This window comes from Daktulosphaira vitifoliae, unplaced genomic scaffold, assembly GCF_025091365.1.
Source record: "Daktulosphaira vitifoliae isolate Bord-2020 unplaced genomic scaffold, ASM2509136v1 Scaffold_1, whole genome shotgun sequence".
NCBI lineage: Eukaryota > Metazoa > Arthropoda > Insecta > Hemiptera > Phylloxeridae > Daktulosphaira > Daktulosphaira vitifoliae.
In genome coordinates this window covers 56294302-56305727 of record NW_026099572.1, presented here as the reverse complement: position 1 = coordinate 56305727, position 11426 = coordinate 56294302, and positions in this window count along the sequence as shown.

Genomic DNA, 11426 nt, shown 5'->3' with positions numbered 1-11426 from the left:
ATAATAATAATAATCATCAAACCGACAGAAACGCGCCTTAACAACCTACATTATCGGCAAAGATTATAATATTATCCAATGATTATGTTTTTGTTTAGTACGGTGGGCGGCGATATCAACAACGGGTTCGGATTAATAATAAAAAAAAATTTACCATTAATATACACAGATTTTTTTTTTTATTTCTTTTTGCATGTGAAACAAAAGAAAATCTATAATGTAGCAATGCTATGATTGCAACNCAGATTTTTTTTTTTATTTCTTTTTGCATGTGAAACAAAAGAAAATCTATAATGTAGCAATGCTATACTTACACAAATTAATCATTTTTCATGGTTGAGTCTACAATATATTTTATAGAACACGTAATAGTCCAAAGATTTAAGTAACTCTTTAGGCTCTACAATAGTAGGCGTTTTGAGATTTTGCTATTCGGTGGCAACATATTTTTATACCCTAAAAATTTTAATTTATCAGTTTTGGTTGATTGATCGACATTTTTTTTACAAAAAAACGTCATTTATTCCTAAGATATGCTTCTATGCATCTCAGCTCACAATGTACGATTTTATTTGTATATTTAAAGTTTTGTATTTTAATACTACTATAATTTTCATTATTATTATAATATTTATAAAATTACAGGGGCGGTCAAATTGGAGGGAATAAGAGATGTAGATCGTACTCTGTTTAACGTTTTTATAAAATTTTCATAACAAATATTTTGTATTTTGAACATTTTATGTATGATAAATCAATTAAAAAGTTATTGAGCATAACTAATATAAAAATGAGATCGAAAGTTTTAACAATAAATTTCATGTTTTTTAACTACGGCAACCATTTATACATAGAAGATAAGTCATCGGGACAAATTTTTTTTGAACTTATAGTACATAACATAAAGTTTATTTTAACATATGTCTGAAGCTCGGAGTATTTCCGGAACATTTTCAAAACTTAAGTTCAAAAAGTTAAATTTTTGTACAGAAGTCGCTATTTTGAATCCCCCTCTGTGGGCAGATAAAGTGACAAATGTTCACAAAAATATATTAAATAATAGGAAAATACCTAAGGCTTCAATATAAAAAAAATTTTCAAGGGAAAAATTTCTTCAACTAGATATGATTTGTGATCTTTTGAAGAATCATTAAAAGAAATCGGTCCAGTAAAAGCTGAGAAAAAGTGGCAACTGATCCAAAAAAAAAAAACCATCATAGTAAAATCTCAGCTTCGCATCGAAGCTAAAAAATATGTTTTGGTTATTTATATATAGTTAAAAGGATCGAAGTACTTTTCTTAAATAAATCAAATTTGTATATGCTTAATAAGTAGACAGCTACATAAAATATTTTATAGTCCATAATAATATCTCGATAAAGTAAATCAAATAATAAAGTTCTGGGATATGAAAGCACAGTTTCTAAAATGATTTATATCATAAAGGTTTTTCATCCCCTCAATGGCATATATGTTTGACTACCACTGTATTCATTTTTTTGTTCATCATCCATCGACAGAAATATTCATCTCTAAATTAAAATAATGAACAAAAAAAGGGCAAAATATGAAATTTTTTTATTTGTTTACTGTGCTTCTCCCTTACGCATTGTAAGAAATTATTCGAAATTCCCCAACACCAGTATGTTATTAGATATAGGTTAAAAACTTTCATTAAATGTATGCGAAAATAAGTATTTTTGTAAAAATTTATTTATTGAAGAATATTTGGAACATTTGTACTGGTGGACCAATCAAAAGTAAGACCAGTACAAATTCTGGAACTCTATAGAAAATAATAATTTTAGTTATATTAAATAGTTGAATAAATTATAGTTAACCCAACTAAATTTTAGTTCAACTATAATGAGGTAAATCGTCTAGTTATCGAACAATAAAGAATTTATTCAACTTCAATATTATTTAAAAAAATTATTTTTACAAATTAATATTTAATAATTGGATATAAAATTGATAGATTCATCTAATCTTAATTTTCAATATTTTTAACGATATCAAATAAAAACAAATATTCTATATTGAATTTATGTTTAAAAAAAACCTGTAATTGAACAGAATTTTGATTGCGAATTGCGTATTTAAATGTCAACATAAGTGTTTTAAATTCTATACTTTAAGTCATCCTTCATAAATTAAAATTACTCAACTTAAATGCTTAAAAGTTGTTCATTAACTGGAGTAGTTAACAAAATTTTGAATATTCATCTAAAAATCGAATAAATTCATATTTTTTTTTAAAAATAAATTCTCATTCACATTTATTAAAATTTTTGTACAAAACATTTATTGTCCTTGACAATATATAAATAATGGTAAAGGCACCCATTAATTTTTAGCCTCTATTATTAGATCTCTAAAATGATCGCAGTTCTATTATTTAAAATTTATAAGCCAAAAAGGCCTTCAAAAAGTTGCACAAATCCTATAATGATTTTCTCACTATAGTGAGAATAAGATATATCATTTATAATATATATCTTATATGTTCCTAATAAAAATTTGAATGAAAAAAATTAGCAAATAAAACAAAATAAATAACCGTTATTATTAATGAATAAATATAAATATTTATTATACAACTTAAATAAATGAAAAAGTATCTTTGATCTACAATAAATATTAAATATTATGATGTAAAAAGATGTTACATTTAGTCTACTAAAAGTTTTCTTAAGGTCAAATTAAGCATTCTCATGAATAAAATATAATAACTAAATAAATCAAATAGTCAAATAATAAAGTTTAAACACTAAAAAACTTGTCTTAGACTATTTAGACTAAAAGTATTTTTTTTTTTGCCTCACTTAATTAAACATATAGTAAAATAACGAAAATAAACAAATGACTATGGCATCATAATTTTGACTAGATAGATCTATCAATAAAATATATTGAAATTTAATCCGTATAATAATATAGTAATTGTTTATCAATTTTACCACCCAATAGTAATTTATAAAATATTACCATTTGACTAGTTCTATACTAATACATAATATGTGGTTTTTGATTACCATTTTGGGATTATAAAATTAGGAATAAAAAGGAAAAAGTTGGAGAAATTAAGATAAAATTGAATCATCAGTGAATATAAAAAAAAGATTAACAAACGGAGATGATATAAATTTTTTAAAAAGATTATTAACAAAATTAGTGGGGATTATTATTATAAAAAATTATTGTAATTGTAACTTTGAATAAAAAAGAAAATGATGGTTAAAATTGCATGGTGAACAATAAGTTAGTGCCTGAAATGTGATATCATAAATAAGCAAGTGATTAAAAGAGATGATTGTATAGTGAAGTTACAGAGTCACAGAGATAAAGGCAAGTAGAAGATTTTCAGAGACATAGTACCAAAATGTACTTAGTATACTTGAATGAAAACGATAGAATAATGAGTTGGCTGAGTATGATAAGTGTTTAGTGATAACTTTACAATCTAGGTATTGATATCAAACTTTGAAGGGTAGACAAACATATTCCACATACAGCCTAACATTGGTAGTTAAGTAAACTACACCTAAAATTGTGTGTACGCATGAAAAAACAAGCAATTAAGTTGTTTACGATACATGATGTAGGTGAGATAAGAGGAAAGGAAAAAGAGTGAGATGACATTTTAAATACCTTATTTCTTTTTTATCTCGTTGATCTAAACTGCTACGTTCCATTGTAGGTACTGTATATAAATAAAAAAGAAATGAGGTATTTAAAATGTCTCATCCAATGAAGTTTTTGATCAAATTAAAGGTCAAGGTATGTGACACAATCAGAATAGGTTTAATTAACACTGTTAAGATAAATATTAGAGTCCTGAGAAATTCATTTTCTAGTGAAAATAATGGCTTGACTTGTCTCTAGAGGAGATTTAAAAAAAGACATAGAGAATGTATGGATGTTGGATATTGGAGACAATAACCTGAAGTCATTTATTAGAAGAAAAGATTATTATATTGGCGACATAGAATAAACTAAAATGATTATTAGATGATAGGGAATTTTGATATTAGCAGTATAAATATTAAATAAAATTGGACTAAAGTAGTTACTTAGAATCAGTACTCAATGAATGATTCGAAGTTGAGTTATAAGGATAGAGGATTAGCTGAAGTAGAAATATAAATTTATCATAATTGGAGAGTGTTATGGTCAGGAATTAATATTTTTTAAATAATCAATCAATGACGTAGAAAGAGTTTTATATTAAGGGGGCCCATAGAAAAAATATCTACAAAATTCTATATATTGGACCTTTTTTTTGCTCAGCACTTTATTTTATAAAATAAATATTGTTGTCAATGGGAGGGGCCTTCAATTCCCTTTTATGCGCTTTTTTTTATAGAAAAAGAGTTGAGCATTTGTTTAAAATTGTTATTAGTCTAATGAGACGAAGCTAGATAGAAAAATGGGATCAAAATGGAGACTCCGTTATAGCCATATGAAAGATCAGAACGGAATAATTGAAAATAAGATAATAAAAAGTGTTTGCTAGGTATAAACAAAGTTTCCGAGAGAAGGGCATTTGTTTTGACAAATGAGAAAGAAATGTGCTGATCCTTAATTTGGATACTTCAACTAATATTTCGCTGTAAAATGTTTATTATATAGTTAGTATAAATGAAAGAAAGAGAAAGAGAAATTTAACAACTACTATCATATAGGCCAGTCTACGAAGGAAAAATGACGGAAAAAATTTCCAACCAATTTTTTTTTTTTAAAGTTGAATTAAGATATGTATAATGACATACTAAAAGTCCTCATCGATTGGACTTGAGCTTTTTTCACTAAATACTATAAGTAGAGCAGAGAATGAGTGTAGCAGGGATGAAAATGCTTAGTTGGATGAGTGGAAAGACTAGAAAAGATAGAATAAGGAACGAGCATATAAGAGGTAGTATAAGTGTAGCGGCAATCGTGGATAAGCTGATAGAAAATAGACTTAGATTGTTTAGTCATGTTATGACGAGAGAAGAATCGGAAGCTGTAAGAACAGTTATAGAAATGAATGTTAAAGAATGAAGAGGTAGAGGAAGACCAAAAAAGAGATTGAGGGATGTATTGAATGCGATATGAGGACAGCTGATATGAGCGTAAAAGATGTGGGAGATCGTGTCAAGTGGATGTTTAGGATGAGGGTGCCCGACCCCAAGTAGTTGGGATTAAGGCAAAGAAAAAGAAAAAAATTAGCAGAAATTCCGGTGGCAATAGACATATATTTGTTGTTTGGGAATGTAAAATTTAGCGTTTAGTTGGGTTTAAACAATATAGCGTCAAATCAATTTCCTACTCTATCGGTTGTATCTTAATATACACTACACTTTAATGATACTCTAAATAAATAAATTCACACATACACACATAAGTATTTATAACATTGTGTCTAATGTAAGTATAGCATGATAAAAAGTAACCGTAAAATGAAAAAAATTGGAAAATAAATTTTAGTACTCATATTAAATGTAATGTAACTCGAAAAATATTTGTTTAAATGAAAAAGTATAAGATACCTTTTTTGTTTAAAATTGTCTGTTAAACAACTTTTGTACGAAATTTTTTTTTGTAAGTAAAATATTTTTTGAGAAAATGAAAAAAGCTCAAGTCCAATCGATGAGGACTTTTAGTATGTCATTATACATATCTTAATTCAACTTAAAAAAAAAAAAATTTGGTTGGAAATTTTTTCCGCCATTCGCCAAAATTACTCCTTCGTTGACTGGCCTAATACACATGAAGACCAAAACACATTCACTATGTACATCTATATGCTGTACACTACATGAGTATAAAAAATACATATGGTCAAATATTTATAAGTGTAAAATAGTTATAATAAGTATAGAATATACTGTTAATTGTCATGATCACATGAAAAAAATAAGTTAAGTATGTGAGACTCAAAAAGTTGGATAAGGGCGAAAGAGGAATTTTTACTATACAAGAGCAAAAAAATGTTTGGATATTTTCAAATATTTTCTTTAATTACTAAAAAAATCCTCAAATAATAAATAACTTGGTTTGTTAAAAAACTTATTCCCCAACTAAATTTTTGTCAATAATTGAAGGATAATTTTTAGAATTGAAAGAAATAAAAGGTCGTATAGCTGTTATAGATGGATAGTAATTCAAAATTCTTCTATAATGTTTGCTTTACCTAAATTTTTTGATTTTAGTGCCATTACAACTTTACAATCTTTTCCGAGAATAATATTCACGGAACATTTTGTTGATAACAAGTGTTCCTGTTCAACAACAGTTCAACTGTTGCATTGATCTACAAAATTTTATTTTACTTTTTAGACTTTGAGGAGTAGATCTTATCATAGCCTTCATGATCAGTCCTCTTTTAATTATAGCTTTTTAAAATAATTTCATATTTATATTCCTAAAATTTAAATATTTCCAACTCAATACACCTTTTTATTCAATAGACAAAAATTAAATTTATTTTTTCTCATGTCATAGTTCAATTATTGTACAATGTCATTTATAAAAAATGTATAGTACTAAAACAACTCAAAAACAATAGGTTGTTTGTATTTTATTTAATCTAAAAATGTAAACATATAGCAATGAAAACTCTTAAAGCTTTAACCGCTAGAGTATTTAACCGTCCTTTAGAGTATTAATAGTCAACGAAAAAAATGAATCTTTAATGCATATATATATATAATTATAGTGCAGGGTTAATAAATAGTTTCTAACTATTAGTGTTTAATTTTTATAGCGATGTATTAGAATTATCTAAACATTGAAATGCATAAGTATATCTAAATGTTATAGTCGTTAAATGATTTAAACTAGGTTTTTCGAAATTACACAATATGTGACAGCTTTTTTGCTTATAATATTTTGGTTAATATTACATTTAATTATGAACCTTATTTATAGTGATATTTTTTACAACTATTATATTTGCGTTAGCGTACAAAATAAAATTAATAAAACATCGTCACGAACTTAAACAAAACAAGATTCCTCGATTACTGATTTTCGTTCTGTTTTAATATGCGACTTGATTGCACCGCATGTTATAGTTTGTTGATGACTTTTAAACTGTGACTCTTGAGGACCTTTTTTACAAGTCAGAATAGCATTAAGAAATTTACAAATATTCATCATGATACGACGCATTTGGTTAAATCAAAATAACAAATACTTTTGATTGCTAGTACTTTGAACATTTTGATCTGAAAGCTGATTATTGACACATTAAAGAATATTAAAATTAGAAAATTTTATTTTTTTTTATATGACTGTTATAACAAAATATCATTAGCTGGTCTACGCGTTGTTAAAAATGTTTTGTTTTATGTTTTAAACTAATAATTTAAATCGTTGAATCATTTATAATAACTGTATGATATTCAATTATAATGTTGAAATATGAATTTTTTCCTCATATATTAAAAATTAGCAGATTTAGAGACACAGAAAAATTGATTGAAATTCATATTAGGGTTCATGTTAAGAATTTTGAATTTTATGATTTAGAATTATATAATAATCCCATCAGGTTTTGATGTTTTTAATAACTTTTGATCCAATGAATATTTTGCGTTAAAATAAATTAAAATATATAATTAAAATTTATTAAAATAAATTTTACAGTTTTAGACTACACTAATAATTTTTTAATTAGATTCAAGTAATATGCTTTTAATGATTAAATATTTTGTGATTCAATAGTTATTCAAGTTATCAAAACTTAGTGGGACATCTGTATATTAAAATGAACGTTGCGGAACTTCGTTAGTATCCATTTTTATCTGATAAAAAAAGAAATGGTTAAAGAGTAGTTGTATTTATGAAATAAATTAATCACTAATTAAATATGTTAATCTACCAAATTATTTTAATACTATGATTTTCATTTCAATGTTAATTGAGGCAACAAAATAATTTTTATAGTCAGTATATGTTTAATTATGGGCTTATTGAATGGAATGTAATCAAATGTATACAATGAAACTGAAAAAATTATAAATTACTTGAAAAATAAAAGCAACTATATATATTAAGAATAAACTTCACTTATTGAATTTTTTTACTAAAAATAATTATTAAAATTCATTTACTTTTAATAAAAATAATTCGGGTGTATATTTTGAAAGTCTATTGCGTTTGACATAGTTTATGGTAATTTGACCTAATTGTTGATTGCAAAACTAATGTATAGTTTTACTTAAACTACAAAGAGACAAAAAAAAGATGGTATAAAAAACAATCAACAATAATAAAACCTTGTAATGTATTGTGATGCCAAGATTTCTGTCCGACGACACACTAACCTAGTTGTTAGAAAAAACCATATGTATATATTATAAGTGTACTTCTATTGAAATTTCTGTATTTGATATTTCTATGAACAAGTGTTCAGTCAGCAAATTATTTCTCCGTATGATAATATAGCGTTATGTCAGTTTTTAAAATAACAATGATTTTTTTCTTTAGAAAATTGACGAAATGTCTCACATTTATTGGCGTGTCCTTCGGAGAGTTACTCGAATTTATCAAATAAGAATTAATTCTACTAATATAATTTTAAATTATCACGGATTTATCAAATATGAACTAATACCGCTATTATAATTTCAAATTATTACCGATTTAAAAGAGTTATGACTTATTTAAATTTAGTTAAAGTAATACATTATTAGTTTAACTTTATTAAAATTACAAATACCCAATACTTGATAACACCTTTTACATTCATTTTTATGCGCATATAATAAACAATCTAATTTATCATTTATAGCAGCAGCTAAAATTGTGCCTTCACTCCAAGGACATCCATTTTCATGAGCATATTTTAAGCATTCTAAATGTCCATTTGCAGCAGCAATTCTTGTTGTATCTACATCCCAATCACATCCATTTGCCTTTACATATTTTAAATATTTTAAATGACTATTTGCTGTAATTCTATCTTTATCCTTCTGACATCCATTTTCGTGAGCTAAATATAATGGTTCTAAGTTGCAATTTGAATCTGCTAATACTGTATTTTTATTTTCATATTGGCATATTTTTTCGTCATCTGAATTTCTATTTTCATTTGCTAAATGAGAGTAACAATTAATTAATTTTAGCTATTTTAATTTTTTTTCTATTATACTAATATAATAAAGAAAGTAAAATGTTTCTTTCCAAAATTTCTAAAAAATGACTTGTTGTTTTAGTTTACATTTTATTCTATCATTAAGTATTCCTCATTATCTCCCTTTTTGGATACTTAAATTACCAAATTTATTATAATTTCAAACCCCATATACTTAAAAAACGTGCTTTACCAAAGATACATAAGCTACGATATATGAGATTTATTATGTCATCTATAAATGCGCCTAGTTATAATTTGGCTTAACTCTTTGCATGCCCTCACTAAATGTTCTCCAAAATGTAAACTTTAATAGTTTTTATAATATTTGATAGCTTTTCAATAAAAAATAAAAAATAATATTTTATCACAATTTGTATAAAAGGCATATAATTACATTATTTAAATAGGTCAGTACATTTTATTGTAGCTAATTTTTTAAAAAGAGTATTTTGATAATTATAATAATTGGCCTTCTGAAAGATGGATTGGTAGATCAAAAAAGAACTGAATAAAATAAATGAGCTTATAAATTTCATAATGTTCTGTATGAAGGTCAATCCATGCCAAGTCATCCAGAAGTGGTTGCACGACCACTTCATATTTTTCTGAAATTTCCAGGGTTTATTCTTTATGTTATATTTAGATTAAAACAATTTTAGCTTCGATGCGAAGCTGAAAAGGTATTAGTTTTACTAAGATGTGTTTTTTTTATTTATTTTTTTTTTGTGTCTGTTACCACTTTTTCTCAGCTCTCACCGAACCGATTTCTTTCAATGATACGTCAAAAGATCACAAATCGTATCTAGTCGAAGACATTACCCTCAAAAATTGAAAAAAATTCCCTCGTTCCCCGTAAATGGGGGAAACCTCCAAAAAAATTACAAATTTAAAAATCGCTAATTTTCGATAATTTTTTCAATTTTTTTTCTTAAAAGTGCCATAACTTTTTTAAAAATGATCGAATCAATATAATTTTTTTTTTTATAAATATCTTAGATATTTACCTATCATTTTATATATTTTTGTGAACATTTGTCCCATTAACAGCCCACAAGAAGGGTTTCAAAATGATAACTTTTTTACAAAAAATTAACTTTTTCAACTTAACTTTTGAAAATGTTCCGGAAAGACTGACAATTTTATATATACCTTAAATTAAAGCTAATGTAATATACTTTAATTTGAAAAAAAAAAATTTGACCTCTGGACTTGTCTTCATGGTGAAAATGACTACCGTATGCAAAAATATGCTATTTTTGTGAAAAAATTCTTGATATTATATTTTACATTTTTTAACATTATGTTGCTATAACTTTTTAAAAAATGCATGAATCAACTTTATTCTTTAATGATAAATACTTTATATATACTTCTTTCATTCGACATACTTTTTTTTAAAATCGGACCATTTCCCTTTATACAGGGGGGGTGCAAACCTTTTAAAATGCGTATAGAAAGTAGAACTTTTTCAACTTAACTTTTGAAAATGTTCCGGAAAGACTGACACTTTTATATATATCTTAAATTAAAGCTTATGTAATATACTTTAATTTGAAAAAAAAAAATTTGACCTCTGGACTTGTCTTCGTGGTGAAAACGGACATCAAAGTTAAAGAAAAACGTACGATTTCCGTGAAAAAATTCTCGATTTTATATGTTATATTATTTAATTTATATTTTATATAACTTTTGGAAAAATGTATGGCACAATATTATTATTTTTTTATAATAAATATTTATATACCCCTTTCATGTGGCACGCTTTTTTTGTAAATCGGATCATATCCCTTTAACAAGGGGGGTCAAAACTTTAAACATGCTCATTGTTACTAAGATATTTTCAATTTAATTTTTGAAAGTATTCCGGAAATACTGACACTTTTATATATATCTTAAATTAAAGCTTATGTAATATACTTTAATTTGAAAAAAAAAAATTTGACCTCTGGACTTGTCTTCATGGTGAAAACGGCTACCGTATGCAAAAATATGCTATTTTTGTGAAAAAATTCTTGATATTATATTTTACATTTTTTAACATTATGTTGCTATAACTTTTTAAAAAATGCATGAATCAACTTTATTCTTTAATGATAAATACTTTATATATACTTCTTTCATTCGACATACTTTTTTTTAAAATCGGACCATTTCCCTTTATACAGGGGGGGTGCAAACCTTTTAAAATGCGTATAGAAAGTAGAACTTTTTCAACTTAACTTTTGAAAATGTTCCGGAAAGACTGACACTTTTATATATATCTTAAATTAAAGCTTATGTAATATACTTTAATTTGAAAAAA